The sequence below is a fragment of the Oncorhynchus tshawytscha genome, linkage group LG23 (genome assembly GCF_018296145.1).
Source record: "Oncorhynchus tshawytscha isolate Ot180627B linkage group LG23, Otsh_v2.0, whole genome shotgun sequence".
NCBI lineage: Eukaryota > Metazoa > Chordata > Actinopteri > Salmoniformes > Salmonidae > Oncorhynchus > Oncorhynchus tshawytscha.
The window spans coordinates 20556672-20573174 of NC_056451.1; positions in this window are offsets into that span (position 1 = coordinate 20556672).

Sequence of the window (16503 nt, forward strand, 5' to 3'; positions counted from 1 at the left end):
AGGTGGCTGCATGACCTATCTATGAGATTACATTTTCAAGAGTTAATTTAAGAGCAATTACATTGTATCAGCCATTAATGTGTGAGACACTCTTGCATGATGAAAAACCTTGGCTGAGACCATAAACTTGCTATAACTCAGGGCACAGCACAGACCTCAGTTCAACTTCTAGTTTTGATTCACATTTGGTTGAGTTGTCAACTAACCTGAATTCAATTTGAAGTCAACAACAAAATGTCATTAGATTTGGGTTAAACGTTGGGTGAAAAAAATTAAGAAATTCCCTTACTTTTATTACTTTAAAAAAATCCAATCAGTTTTCCACATTGATTCAACATAATCACAGAAATTGTCTGTTGAAATTAAATGGCAACAATGTTGATTCAATCCGTTTTTGCCCAGTGGGTACGGCTTTAGTTCAGTGGGCTAACCCGTCTTGTGGCATACAGATGACCTAGGATGACTGTGGAGAGGAGGTGGTTAAAGGGGGAGTGTATGAAGTTTGCTTGACTACATTGTCACATAACTATAACTGAAATCAGAAGATTAATGTTAGCTCCCTGAGCGGATGCCTTGGGCTTTGAGCTCATATAGTCTCTGAAGTTGCACAGACACCCTGGGTCAATACTGTCAGATTCACCTGTCTATTATGTAAAACATGGAACATACTGTATTTCAACCATTATGTAAAACATGGAACATACTGTATTTCAACCATTATGTAAAACATGGAACATACTGTATTTCAACCATTATGTAAAACATGGAACATACTGTATTTCAACCATTATGTAAAACATGGAACATACTGTATTTAAACTATTATGTAAAACATGGAACATACTGTATTTAAACTATTATGTAAAACATGGAACATACTGTATTTCAACTATTATGTAAAACATGGAATATACTGTATTTCAACCATTATGTAAAACATGGAACATACTGTATTTAAACTATTATGTAAAAAATGGAACATACTGTATTTCAACTATTATGTAAAACATGGAACATACTGTATTTCAACCATTATGTAAAACATGGAACATACTGTATTTCAACCATTATGTAAAACATGGAACATACTGTATTTCAACCATTATGTAAAACATGGAACATACTGTATTTCAACCATTATGTAAAACATGGAACATACTGTATTTCAACCATTATGTAAAACATGGAACATACTGTATTTCAACCATTATGTAAAACATGGAACATACTGTATTTCAACCATTATGTAAAACATGGAACATACTGTATTTAAACTATTATGTAAAACATGGAACATACTGTATTTCAACCATTATGTAAAACATGGAACATACTGTATTTAAACTATTATGTAAAACATGGAACATACTGTATTTAAACTATTATGTAAAACATGGAACATACTGTATTTCAACCATTATGTAAAACATGGAACATACTGTATTTAAACTATTATGTACAAAATGAGTAAGTGGCTGGGGAAAGAAAGAAAACAATGTCAGTCTCTTCCTGTGTAGCCCAATGATTTAGAGAGAAAGAAAACAATGCCAGTCTCTTCCTGTGTAGCCCAATGATTTAGAGAGAAAGAAAACAATGCCAGTCTCTTCCTGTGTAGCCCAATGATTTAGAGAGAAAGAAAACAATGCCAGTCTCTTCCTGTGTAGCCTAATGATTTAGAGAGAAAGAAAACAATGCCAGTCTCTTCCTGTGTAGCCTAATGATTTAGAGAGAAAGAAAACAATGCCAGTCTCTTCCTGTGTAGCCCAATGATTTAGAGAGAAAGAAAACAATGTCAGTCTCTTCCTGTGTAGCCCAATGATTTAGAGAGAAAGAAAACAATGTCAGTCTCTTCCTGGTAGCCTAATGATTTAGAGAGAAAGAAAACAATGTCAGTCTCTTCCTGTGTAGCCCAATGATTTAGAGAGAAAAGAGAAAACAATGTCAGTGTCTTCCTGTGTAGCCTAATGATTTAGAGAGAAAGAAAGAGATGTCAGTGTCTTCTTGTGTAGCCTAATGATTTAGAGAGAAAGAAAGAGATGTCAGTCTCTTCCTGTGTAGCCTAATGATTTAGAGAGAAAGAAAGAGATGCCAGTCTCTTCCTGTGTAGCCTAATGATTTAGAGAGAAAGAAAACAATGCCAGTCTCTTCCTGTGTAGCCGAATGATTTAGAGAGAAAGAAAGAGATGTCAGTCTCTTCCTGTGTAGCCTAATGATTTAGAGAGAAAGAAAACAATGCCAGTGTCTTCTTGTGTAGCCTAATGATTTAGAGAGAAAGAAAGAGATGTCAGTGTCTTCTTGTGTAGCCTAATGATTTAGAGAGAAAGAAAACAATGTCAGTCTCTTCCTGTGTAGCTCAATGATTTAGAGAGAAAGAAAACAATGTCAGTGTCTTCCTGTGTAGCCTAATGATTTAGAGAGAAAGAAAACAATGTCAGTCTCTTCCTGTGTAGCCTAATGATTTATAGAGAAAGAAAACAATGCCAGTCTCTTCCTGTGTAGCCCAATGATTTAGAGAGAAAGAAAACAATGCCAGTCTCTTCCTGTGTAGCCCAATGATTTAGAGAGAAAGAAAACAATGCCAGTCTCTTCCTGTGTAGCCCAATGATTTAGAGAGAAAGAAAACAATGCCAGTCTCTTCCTGTGTAGCCTAATGATTTAGAGAGAAAGAAAACAATGCCAGTCTCTTCCTGTGTAGCCTAATGATTTAGAGAGAAAGAAAACAATGCCAGTCTCTTCCTGTGTAGCCCAATGATTTAGAGAGAAAGAAAGAGATGTCAGTCTCTTCCTGTGTAGCCTAATGATTTAGAGAGAAAGAAATGTCAGTCTCTTCCTGTGTAGCCTAATGATTTAGAGAGAAAGAAAACAATGCCAGTCTCTTCCTGTGTAGCCCAATGATTTAGAGAGAAAGAAAACAATGTCAGTCTCTTCCTGTGTAGCCTAATGATTTAGAGAGAAAGAAAGAGATGTCAGTCTCTTCCTGTGTAGCCTAATGATTTAGAGAGAAAGAAAACAATGTCAGTCTCTTCCTGTGTAGCCTAATGATTTAGAGAGAAAGAAAACAATGTCAGTCTCTTCCTGTGTAGCCTAATGATTTAGAGAGAAAGAAAGAGATGTCAGTCTCTTCCTGTGTAGCCCAATGATTTAGAGAGAAAGAAAACAATGCCAGTCTCTTCCTGTGTAGCCCAATGATTTAGAGAGAAAGAAAACAATGTCAGTCTCTTCATGTGTAGCCCAATGATTTAGAGAGAAAGAAAACAATGTCAGTCTCTTCCTGTGTAGCCCAATGATTTAGAGAGAAAGAAAGAGATGTCAGTCTCTTCATGTGTAGCCTAATGATTTAGAGAGAAAGAAAACAATGCCAGTCTCTTCCTGTGTAGCCTAATGATTTAGAGAGAAAGAAAGAGATGTCAGTCTCTTCCTGTGTAGCCTAATGATTTAGAGAGAAAGAAAACAATGCCAGTCTCTTCCTGTGTAGCCCAATGATTTAGAGAGAAGAAAACAATGTCAGTCTCTTCCTGTGTAGCCTAATGATTTAGAGAGAAAGAAAGAGATGTCAGTCTCTTCCTGTGTAGCCTAATGATTTAGAGAGAAAGAAAACAATGTCAGTCTCTTCCTGTGTAGCCTAATGATTTAGAGAGAAAGAAAACAATGCCAGTCTCTTCCTGTGTAGCCTAATGATTTAGAGAGAAAGAAAACAATGTCAGTCTCTTCCTGTGTAGCCCAATGATTTAGAGAGAAAGAAAACAATGTCAGTGTCTTCCTGTGTAGCCTAATGATTTAGAGAGAAAGAAAACAATGTCAGTCTCTTCCTGTGTAGCCCAATGATTTAGAGAGAAAGAAAGAGATGCCAGTGTCTTCCTGTGTAGCCTAATGATTTAGAGAGAAAGAAAACAATGCCAGTGTCTTCCTGTGTAGCCTAATGATTTAGAGAGAAAGAAAACAATGTCAGTCTCTTCCTGTGTAGCCCAATGATTTAGAGAGAAAGAAAACAATGTCAGTGTCTTCCTGTGTAGCCTAATGATTTAGAGAGAAAGAAAACAATGTCAGTCTCTTCCTGTGTAGCCCAATGATTTAGAGAGAAAGAAAACAATGTCAGTCTCTTCCTGTGTAGCCTAATGATTTAGAGAGAAAGAAAGAGATGCCAGTGTCTTCCTGTGTAGCCTAATGATTTAGAGAGAAAGAAAACAATGCCAGTCTCTTCCTGTGTAGCCCAATGATTTAGAGAGAAAGAAAACAATGTCAGTCTCTTCCTGTGTAGCCCAATGATTTAGAGAGAAAGAAAGAGATGCCAGTGTCTTCCTGTGTAGCCCAATGATTTAGAGAGAAAGAAAGAGATGTCAGTCTCTTCCTGTGTAGCCCAATGATTTAGAGAGAAAGAAAGAGATGCCAGTGTCTTCCTGTGTAGCCCAATGATTTAGAGAGAAAGAAAACAATGCCAGTCTCTTCCTGTGTAGCCCAATGATTTAGAGAGAAAGAAAGAGATGTCAGTCTCTTCCTGTGTAGCCCAATGATTTAGAGAGAAAGAAAACAATGTCAGTCTCTTCCTGTGTAGCCTAATGATTTAGAGAGAAAGAAAACAATGTCAGTCTCTTCCTGTGTAGCCCAATGATTTAGAGAGAAAGAAAACAATGTCAGTCTCTTCCTGTGTAGCCTAATGATTTAGAGAGAAAGAAAACAATGTCAGTCTCTTCCTGTGTAGCCTAATGATTTAGAGAGAAAGAAAACAATGTCAGTCTCTTCCTGTGTAGCCTAATGATTTAGAGAGAAAGAAAGAGATGTCAGTGTCTTCTTGTGTAGCCTAATGATTTAGAGAGAAAGAAAGAGATGTCAGTGTCTTCTTGTGTAGCCTAATGATTTAGAGAGAAAGAAAACAATGTCAGTCTCTTCTTGTGTAGCCTAATGATTTAGAGAGAAAGAAAGAGATGTCAGTGTCTTCCTGTGTAGCCTAATGATTTAGAGAGAAAGAAAGAGATGTCAGTGTCTTCTTGTGTAGCCTAATGATTTAGAGAGAAAGAAAACAATGTCAGTCTCTTCCTGTGTAGCCTAATGATTTAGAGAGAAAGAAAGAGATGCCAGTGTCTTCCTGTGTAGCCTAATGATTTAGAGAGAAAGAAAACAATGTCAGTCTCTTCCTGTGTAGCCCAATGATTTAGAGAGAAAGAAAACAATGTCAGTCTCTTCCTGTGTAGCCCAATGATTTAGAGAGAAAGAAAACAATGTCAGTCTCTTCCTGTGTAGCCCAATGATTTAGAGAGAAAGAAAACAATGCCAGTCTCTTCCTGTGTAGCCCAATGATTTAGAGAGAAAGAAAACAATGTCAGTCTCTTCCTGTGTAGCCCAATGATTTAGAGAGAAAGAAAGAGATGCCAGTGTCTTCCTGTGTAGCCCAATGATTTAGAGAGAAAGAAAACAATGTCAGTCTCTTCCTGTGTAGCCTAATGATTTAGAGAGAAAGAAAACAATGTCAGTCTCTTCCTGTGTAGCCTAATGATTTAGAGAGAAAGAAAACAATGTCAGTCTCTTCCTGTGTAGCCTAATGATTTAGAGAGAAAGAAAGAGATGCCAGTGTCTTCCTGTGTAGCCTAATGATTTAGAGAGAAAGAAAGAGATGCCAGTGTCTTCCTGTGTAGCCCAATGATTTAGAGAGAAAGAAAGAGATGCCAGTCTCTTCCTGTGTAGCCTAATGATTTAGAGAGAAAGAAAACAATGTCAGTCTCTTCCTGTGTAGCCCAATGATTTAGAGAGAAAGAAAGAGATGCCAGTGTCTTCCTGTGTAGCCCAATGATTTAGAGAGAAAGAAAGAGATGCCAGTGTCTTCCTGTGTAGCCTAATGATTTAGAGAGAAAGAAAACAATGTCAGTCTCTTCCTGTGTAGCCCAATGATTTAGAGAGAAAGAAAGAGATGCCAGTGTCTTCTTTTGTAGCCCAATGATTTAGAGAGAAAGAAAGAGAGATGCCACTTTCCAATTCCATCTTGAATCACAGGTGCAGAAAAGTAACTAGTGACAATGAATCAAGGTCGGAACATAATTGTATTTTCCAGAAATTACACTTCTCTCTGTATATGAATGCCCCCACCCCCTCCCACACATTTCTCTGTGAGCAATCGACCCACTCTCCTGTTCAAACTACCGTTGCTAATTGGCTCGCGGGGCTTTCATTCAAATCACATCTATTTTTTATGACTGCTGTGTAGTAGTGACTGAATAATTATTCTTCCCCAGGAAAAAAAACATTACATCTTCAAATCTACATGCACCTTATTTGTGAATATACTTCAGAACCAAATTATGGCGCCAGGGAGCTGACAGAATATAGATTTCATGATAATGATATGGAAGAGATAAATGCCTGCTGCAGATATGGAATGTGGAATTATACTCTCACAGAGGATTCAGTGGGCTTTAATGTTTATTCAGCCTCACAATGCTATACACAGACAGGATGTACACAGACAGTATTAAGCCTATCTATCCAATTGTACACTCCCAAACAAGTGTTGAAGTTGAATACCATCAGTCCTAATACCCACAACCCATCAGTGATCTTGCTCACTCAAGGCTTACCGTCTTTTCCATTCCCAGTTGAAGTCGTGCAGCACACGAGTCCCCAAAGCACTGTCACAATCTGTTTTATGACTCCATTCCATCACATTGGGTGAATGCAGTATGGAAAGGCTAATCTAAGGCTCCCAATCTGTTCACAGTAGTAGCTACAGAGTATATGCAGGAAATGTAAAACATGTAGTGTATTTGAGGTTTAAAAAGGCTTCTGAAGTTTGGAGTTTCCACATAGAAATTTTAGACATAATTTTCCCTTACAAGAAATGTATCAACCCCAACAAAAATGCCCATGAATAATCATCCATATAATACACAGTATAGGCCCATGTCCTCAGAGTGGGGAACAGAGTGGGGCTTGGGTGTAGAGAAGTACGCTGAACTGATTTTCTAAAGGTCAAAGAGGTTACGGGGGGCGAGGAGACTTAATGATACATTTCTCCCATTGGTCGTTATTGATCCATGGCTGTATTTATACATCACCTGGCTGAGGGGAGAGAGGCAGAGAGTGACAGCCAGGGGAGGAGAGGAGGATGGTAATCCTGTATTTATACATCACCTGGCTGAGGGGGGTGAGAGGCAGAGAGTGACAGCCAGGGGAGGAGAGGAGGATGGTAATCCTGTATTTATACATCACCTGGCTGAGGGGAGAGAGGCAGAGAGTGACAGCCAGGGGAGGAGAGGAGGATGGTAATCCTGTATTTATACATCACCTGGCTGAGGGGGGTGAGAGGCAGAGAGTGACAGCCAGGGGAGGAGAGGAGGATGGTAATCCTGTATTTATACATCACCTGGCTGAGGGGAGAGAGGCAGAGAGTGACAGCCAGGGGAGGAGAGGAGGAAGGTAATCCTGTGACGTTCCGGGAAAAGCTGGTGTAGTGAGGTGTCGTCATTATCACTCCCTTCAGAACAAGCACTTCCTCAGCAGACCAGAGACGAGCAGCTAGTAGAACTGGTATAGTTGGTAAATGATAACTTCACTGAATCAAGCCAGAGAGAGATGAAGAAAGAGATGACAAGGGGGTCGAAGAGAGAGGCATGGGGGGGGGAGTGGTGGAAAAAGTACTCAATTGTCATACTTGAGTAAAAGTAAAGAAACCTTAATAGAAAATGAAAGTCACCCAGTAAAATACTACTTGAGTAAATGTCTAAATGTATTTGATTTTAAATATACATAAAGTATCAAAATTAAATGGAATTGCTCAAATGTACTTAAGTATCAAAAGTACAAGTATAAACCATTTCACATTCTTTATATTAAGCAAACCAGAAGGCACAATTTTTTATGTATTGGCAGATAGCCAGGGGCACACTCCAACACTCAGACATAATTTACAAACGAAGCATTTGTGTTTAGTAAGTTCGCCAGATCAGAGGCAGAGGGATGACCAGGGATGTTATCTTGATAAGTGTGTGAATAGGACCATTTTCCTGTCAAAATGTAACAAGTAATTTTGGTGTCAGGGAAAATGTATGGAGTAAAAAGTACATTATTTTCTTTGGGAATGTAGTGAAGTAAAAGGAAAAGTTGGCAAAAATATAAATAGAAAAGTACGGATACCCTAAAAAACGACTTAAATAGTACTTCAAGTATTTTTACTGAAGTACTTTACACCACTGTTGGGGGGGGAGCATAGGATGGAAAGGGAGAAGGAGAAGGGAAGGAGAAAGAAGAAGAAAACAGGAATGGAGAGAAAGAGGAGTGGTGAGAGTGTGTGAGTGAGAACAGAGTGATGGAGATAGACTGCTCATGAGAGGTAATGAATGTGATACATGACCAGACAATTGTGGAGTCAATTCTAGACTAAGGAATATCAATTAGCGTGTGTGGTATGCTTAAAAAAAATATTTTGACTCAAGCATAATTCCTTTTGTGTAAGGAATAGATATTTGAGTGATAGACTGAATGGCAGGGTAATCAATCAGGTGTCATATTGTATTCATCTCTATTGCACCATTTACCTAGATTGGTAATGGACAAAGTCAAAAATCTTACTCATGTCCTAAATTTCACATTGTTCAAACCTCCCTCCCACCTCCCTCCAACTTGTCGCATCCACAATGATATTGACTGTGAGGGCAGTGCTCTCTGTGTGTGCCCGTCATTTGGAGCTTGAGTATTGTAAAGTCGTTTTTACAGAGGAAAAGTCTTAAGGTCCAGTGCTTCTGTGGCATTTACATAGATGCATGTTCTGCTGTCTCTTATCATGAACATTATTTTGCCAAAGGATTTTCTAACACTTTATAGTGCAACAGGCATTTATGTCCTTGTACATAACAAACAAGAGAAGTAGTCCTTTTCATCTCTCTCGCTCTCTCTCTCTCTCTTTCTCCAATGAAAACTTTCAAGGATAACTGCACCACACTCGCACAATAAAATGTATTATGCAGAGTATACTTGGCGATAGTCTCGACTATTTTTATAATTCTACGAGCAACTTGAGGACTTTCTGTCCTTGTACATAACAAACAAGTGGTCCTTTCCCTCTCTCTCTCTCTCTCCTCTCCTCTCTCCCTCTCTCTCTCTCTCTCTCTCCCCCTCTCCCTAAAAGGTTCTTGGGCTTTGAGGCCGTCCCCCTTGAGGAGCTTGTGGTGCTGTTTCTTCTTCTCAGCGCGTCTTCAAATGTCCCCCCTAATTATGAGCGACGAGGGCCTTTTGAAGAGCACTAAGAGGGCCCTCTGCCCACTCTGGCTCCACACAACAATAACTGTAACTGCACCCAACCTGAGAAGTATTATGAAAATGGCATCTTAAAGCAGGTTATTAAATACACACCTGCTTCTGTCTCCCTGTTTCTCTCTAAATGTCTCCCTGAGCCAAACACTCAACTCACAGTCAATGATGTGTCCATTAGCTACCTCTCCATGGATGTCATCATTAGAGATCAGCTCAACACACATAGGAACTATAATACCAGCAGGCTCACTTAGCTAGGATGCCTTTCTGCAGGGTATGATCCATGACCGCAATCCATTCTTAATAAATATCTCCATCTGATGGACTGACACAGTAGTGCAGAGAATGTTCTCCAGAGTGGCACACTAACGCTACATATAGTACTGTAGGTACAACCCTCTGCCCTACTTTGTTTTCAAGGCCAGTGGAAAAGCTTTGGCTACTGCCAATTATCCCTGCTAAAATTCAGGGGGTGCGTAGCCCATTCTGTGGCTCAGTGAGGCACACAGTCATCCCGGAGACAGCCTTCATCACTGTGAAATGGGATTCCTTCAGGGGCCACGGCCCAGCGTAAATTACCACCAAATTACCCATCACAATGACTGTACAATGCCTAAATGGTGGAAATGAGGCTATTACAGTGCCTGCCTCCAGGATGTTCCTGTGAAGGATATGTAGCGGTTGAAGCTCCATAGTGTGAGAAGACATCATGAGGATGGGGAGATGGGGAGAGGGAGAGAGATGGGAAGAGGGAGAGAGAGATGGCGAGAGGGAGAGAGATGGGGAGAGGGAGATGGGGAGAGGGACAGAGAGATGGGGAGAGGGAGAGAGATGGGAAGAGGGAGAGATGGGGAGAGGGAGAGAGATGGGGAGAGGGAGAGAGATGGGGAGAGGGAGAGAGATGGGAAGAGGGAGAGATGGGGAGAGGGAGAGAGATGGGGAGAGATGGGGAGAGGGAGATGGGGAGAGGGACAGAGAGATGGGGAGAGGGAGAGAGATGGGAAGAGGGAGAGAGATGGGGAGAGGGAGAGAGATGGGGAGAGGGAGATGGGGAGAGGGACAGAGAGATGGGGAGAGGGAGAGAGATGGGAAGAGGGAGAGAGATGGGGAGAGGGAGAGAGATGGGGAGAGGGAGAGATGGGGAGAGGGAGATGGGGAGAGGGAGAGAGAGATGGGGAGAGGGAGAGATGGGGAGAGGGAGAGAGAGATGGGGAGAGGGAGAGAGATGGGGAGAGGGAGAGAGATGGGGAGAGGGAGATAAAGATGGGGAGAGGGAGAGAGAGATGGGGAGAGGGAGATAAAGATGGGGAGAGGGAGAGAGAGATGGGGAGAGGGAGAGAGAGATGGGGAGAGGGACAGAGAGATGGGGAGAGGGAGAGAGAGATGGGGAGAGGGAGAGAGATGGGGAAAGGGAGATAAAGATGGGGAGAGGGAGAGAAAGATGGGGAGAGGGAGAGAGATGGGAAGAGGGAGAGAGATGGGGAGAGGGAGAGAGAGATGGGGAGAGGGAGAGAGATGGGGAGAGGGAGAGAGAGATGGGGAGAGGGAGAGAGAGATGGGGAGAGATGGGGAGAGGGACAGAGAGAGGGGAGAGAGATGGGGAGGGGAGAGGGAGAGAGATGGGGAGAGGGAGAGAGATGGGGAGAGGGAGAGAGATGGGGAGAGGGAGAAAGATGGGGAGAGGGAGAGAGAGATGGGGAGAGATGGGGAGAGGGACAGAGAGATGGGGAGAGGGAGAGAGATGGGGAGAGGGAGAGAGATGGGGAGAGGGAGAGAGATGGGGAGAGGGAGAGAGATGGGGAGAGGGAGAGAGAGATGGGGAGAGGGAGAGAGATGGGGAGAGGGAGAGAGAGATGGGGAAAGGGAGATAAAGATGGGGAGAGGGAGAGAAAGATGGGGAGAGGGATGGGGAGAGGGAGAGAAAGAGAGATGGGGAGAGGGAGAGAGAGATGGGGAGAGGGAGAGAGAGATGGGGAGAGGGAGAGAGAGATGGGGAGAGGGAGAGAGAGATGGGGAGAGGGAGAGAGAGAGATGGGGAGAGGGAGAGAGATGGGGAGAGGGAGAGAGATGGGGAGAGGGAGATAAAGATGGGGAGAGGGAGATGGGGAGAGGGATAAAGATGGGGAGAGGGAGATGGGGAGAGGGATAAAGATGGGGAGAGGGAGAGAGAGATGGGGAGAGGGAGAGAGATGGGGAGAGAAAGATGGGGAGAGGGAGAGAGATGGGGAGAGGGAGAGAGATGTGGAGAGAGATGGGGAGAGGGAGAGAGATGGGGAGAGGGAGATAAAGATGGGGAGAGGGAGAGAAAGATGGGGAGAGGGAGAGAGAGATGGGGAGAAAGATGGGGAGAGGGAGAGAGATGGGGAGAGAGATGGGGAGAGGGAGATAAAGATGGGGAGAGGGAGATGGGGAGAGAAAGATGGGGAGAGGGAGAGAGATGGGGAGAGGGAGAGAAATGGGGAGAGAGATGGGGAGAGGGAGAGAAATGGGGAGAGAGATGGGGAGAGGGAGATGGGGAGAGGGAGAGAGAGATGGGGAGAGGGAGAGATGGGGAGAGGGAGAGAGAGATGGGGAGAGAGATGGGGAGAGGGAGAGAGATGGGGAGAGGGAGATAAAGATGGGGAGAGGGAGAGAGAGATGGGGAGAGGGAGATAAAGATGGGGAGAGGGAGAGAGAGATGGGGAGAGATGGGGAGAGGGAGAGAGAGATGGGGAGAGATGGGGAGAGGGAGAGAGAGATGGGGAGAGGGACAGAGAGATGGGGAGGGAGAGAGAGATGGGGAGAGGGAGAGAGATGGGGAAAGGGAGATAAAGATGGGGAGAGGGAGAGAAAGATGGGGAGAGGGAGAGAGATGGGAAGAGGGAGAGAGATGGGGAGAGGGAGAGAGAGATGGGGAGAGGGAGAGAGATGGGGAGAGGGAGAGAGAGATGGGGAGAGGGAGAGAGAGATGGGGAGAGATGGGGAGAGGGACAGAGAGAGGGAGAGAGATGGGGAGAGGGAGAGAGATGGGGAGAGGGAGAGAGATGGGGAGAGGGAGAGAGATGGGGAGAGGGAGATAAAGATGGGGAGAGGGAGAGGGAGAGAGAGATGGGGAGAGATGGGGAGAGGGAGAGAGAGATGGGGAGAGATGGGGAGAGGGACAGAGAGATGGGGAGAGGGAGAGAGATGGGAAGAGGGAGAGAGATGGGGAGAGGGAGAGAGATGGGGAGAGGGAGAGAGATGGGGAGAGGGAGAGAGAGATGGGGAGAGGGAGAGAGATGGGGAGAGGGAGAGAGAGATGGGGAAAGGGAGATAAAGATGGGGAGAGGGAGAGAAAGATGGGGAGAGGGATGGGGAGAGAAAGAGAGATGGGGAGAGGGAGAGAGAGATGGGGAGAGGGAGAGAGAGATGGGGAGAGGGAGAGAGAGATGGGGAGAGGGAGAGAGAGATGGGGAGAGGGAGAGAGAGATGGGGAGAGGGAGAGAGATGGGGAGAGGGAGAGAGATGGGGAGAGGGAGATAAAGATGGGGAGAGGGAGATGGGGAGAGGGATAAAGATGGGGAGAGGGAGATGGGGAGAGGGATAAAGATGGGGAGAGGGAGAGAGAGATGGGGAGAGGGAGAGAGATGGGGAGAGAAAGATGGGGAGAGGGAGAGAGATGGGGAGAGGGAGAGAGATGTGGAGAGAGATGGGGAGAGGGAGAGAGATGGGGAGAGGGAGATAAAGATGGGGAGAGAAAGATGGGGAGAGGGAGAGAGAGATGGGGAGAAAGATGGGGAGAGGGAGAGAGATGGGGAGAGAGATGGGGAGAGGGAGATAAAGATGGGGAGAGGGAGATGGGGAGAGAAAGATGGGGAGAGGGAGAGAGATGGGGAGAGGGAGAGAAATGGGAGAGAGATGGGGAGAGGGAGAGAAATGGGGAGAGAGATGGGGAGAGGAGAGAGATGGGGAGAGGGAGATAAAGATGGGGAGAGGGAGATAAAGATGGGGAGAGGGAGAGAAAGATGGGGAGAGGGAGAGAGAGATGGGGAGAGGGAGAGAGATGGGGAGAGAAAGATGGGGAGAGGGAGAGAGATGGGGAGAGGGGGGAGAGAGATGGGGAGAGGGAGAGAGATGTGGAGAGAGATGGGGAGAGGGAGAGAGATGGGGAGAGGGAGATAAAGATGGGGAGAGGGAGAGAAAGATGGGGAGAGGGAGAGAGATGGGGAGACAGATGGGGAGAGGGAGAGAAATGGGGAGAGAGATGGGGAGAGGGAGATAAAGATGGGGAGAGGGAGATGTGGAGAGGGAGAGAGATGGGGAGAGGGAGATAAAGATGGGGAGAGGGAGAGAAAGATGGGGAGAGGGATGGGGAGAGGGAGAGAGAGATGGGGAGAGGGGAGAGAAAGATGGGGAGAGAAAGATGGGGAGAGGGAGATAAAGATGGGGAGAGGGAGATGGGGAGAGGGAGAGAGATGGTGGGAGAGATGGGGAGAGGGAGAGAAATGGGGAGAGAGATGGAGAGAGGGAGAGAGATGGGGAGAGGGAGATAAAGATGGGGAGAGGGAGATAAAGATGGGGAGAGGGAGAGAGATGGGGAGAGGGAGAGAGATGGGGAGAGGGAGAGATGGGGAGAGGGAGATGGGGAGAGGGAGAGAGAGATGGGGAGAGGGAGAGATGGGGAGAGGGAGAGAGATGGGGAGAGGGAGAGAGATGGGGAGAGGGAGAGAGATGGGGAGAGGGAGATAAAGATGGGGAGAGGGAGAGAGAGATGGGGAGAGGGAGATAAAGATGGGGAGAGGGAGAGAGAGATGGGGAGAGATGGGGAGAGGGAGAGAGAGATGGGGAGAGGGACAGAGAGATGGGGAGAGGGAGAGAGATGGGAAGAGGGAGAGAGATGGGGAGAGGGAGAGAGAGATGGGGAGAGGGAGAGAGATGGGGAGAGGGAGAGAGATGGGGAAAGGGAGATAAAGATGGGGAGAGGGAGAGAAAGATGGGGAGAGGGAGATAAAGATGGGGAGAGGGATAAAGATGGGGAGAGGGAGATGGGGAGAGGGATAAAGATGGGGAGAGGGAGAGAGAGATGGGGAGAGGGAGAGAGATGGGGAGAGAAAGATGGGGAGAGGGAGAGAGATGGGGAGAGGGAGAGAGATGTGAGAGAGATGGGGAAAGGGAGAGAGATGGGGAGAGGGAGATAAAGATGGGGAGAGGGAGAGAAAGATGGGGAGAGGGAGAGAGAGATGGGGAGAGGGAGAGAGATGGGGAGAGAGATGGGGAGAGGGAGATAAAGATGGGGAGAGGGAGATGGGGAGAGAAAGATGGGGAGAGGGAGAGAGATGGGGAGAGGGAGAGAAATGGGGAGAGAGATGGGGAGAGGGAGAGAAATGGGGAGAGAGATGGGGAGAGGGGGAGAGATGGGGAGAGGGAGATAAAGATGGGGAGAGGGAGATAAAGATGGGGAGAGGGAGAGAAAGATGGGGAGAGGGAGAGAGAGATGGGGAGAGGGAGAGAGATGGGGAGAGAAAGATGGGGAGAGGGAGAGAGATGGGGAGAGGGAGAGAGATGGGGAGAGGGAGAGAGATGGGGAGAGGGGGAGAGAGATGGGGAGAGGGAGATAAAGATGGGGAGAGGGAGAGAAAGATGGGGAGAGGGAGAGAGATGGGGAGACAGATGGGGAGAGGGAGAGAAATGGGGAGAGAGATGGGGAGAGGGAGATAAAGATGGGGAGAGGGAGATGTGGAGAGGGAGAGAGATGGGGAGAGGGAGATAAAGATGGGGAGAGGGAGAGAAAGATGGGGAGAGGGATGGGGAGAGGGAGAGAGAGATGGGGAGAGGGAGAGAAAGATGGGGAGAAAGATGGGGAGAGGGAGATAAAGATGGGGAGAGGGAGATGGGGAGAGGGAGAGAGATGGTGGGAGAGATGGGGAGAGGGAGATGGGGAGAGGGAGAGAGAGATGGGGAGAGGGAGAGATGGGGAGAGGGAGAGAGAGATGGGGAGAGGGAGAGAGATGGGGAGAGGGAGAGAGATGGGGAGAGGGAGATAAAGATGGGGAGAGGGAGAGAGAGATGGGGAGAGGGAGATAAAGATGGGGAGAGGGAGAGAGAGATGGGGAGAGATGGGGAGAGGGAGAGAGAGATGGGGAGAGGGACAGAGAGATGGGGAGAGGGAGAGAGATGGGAAGAGGGAGAGAGATGGGGAGAGGGAGAGAGAGATGGGGAGAGGGAGAGAGATGGGGAGAGGGAGAGAGAGATGGGGAGAGGGAGAGAGAGATGGGGAAAGGAGATAAAGATGGGGAGAGGGAGAGAAAGATGGGGAGAGGGAGAGAGATGGGAAGAGGGAGAGAGAGATGGGGAGAGGGAGAGAGAGATGGGGAGAGGGAGAGAGAGATGGGGAGAGGGAGAGAGAGATGGGGAGAGATGGGGAGAGGGACAGACAGAGAGAGGGAGAGAGATGGGGAGAGGGAGAGAGATGGGGAGAGGGAGAGAGATGGGGAGAGGGAGATAAAGATGGGGAGAGGGAGAGAGAGATGGGGAGAGATGGGGAGAGGGAGAGAGAGATGGGGAGAGATGGGGAGAGGGACAGAGAGATGGGGAGAGGGAGAGAGATGGGAAGAGGGAGAGAGATGGGGAGAGGGAGAGAGATGGGGAGAGGGAGAGAGAGATGGGGAGAGGGAGAGAGATGGGGAGAGGGAGAGAGAGATGGGGAGAGGGAGAGAGATGGGGAAAGGAGATAAAGATGGGGAGAGGGAGAGAAAGATGGGGAGAGGGATGGGGAGAGGGAGAGAAAGAGAGATGGGGAGAGGGAGAGAGAGATGGGGAGAGGGAGAGAGAGATAGGGAGAGGGAGAGAGAGATGGGGAGAGATGGGGAGAGGGAGAGAGAGATGGGGAGAGGGAGAGAGATGGGGAGAGGGAGAGAGATGGGGAGAGGGAGATAAAGATGGGGAGAGGGAGATGGGGAGAGGGATAAAGATGGGGAGAGGGAGATGGGGAGAGGGATAAAGATGGGGAGAGGGAGAGAGAGATGGGGAGAGAAAGATGGGGAGAGGGAGAGAGATGGGGAGAGGGAGAGAGATGTGGAGAGAGATGGGGAGAGGGAGAGAGATGGGGAGAGGGAGATAAAGATGGGGAGAGGGAGAGAAAGATGGGGAGAGGGAGAGAGAGATGGGGAGAAAGATGGGGAGAGGGAGAGAGATGGGGAGAGAGATGGGGAGAGGGAGATAAAAATGGGGAGAGGGAGATGGGGAGAGAAAGATGGGGAGAGGGAGAGAGATGGGGAGAGGGAGAGAAATGGGGAGAGAGATGGGGAG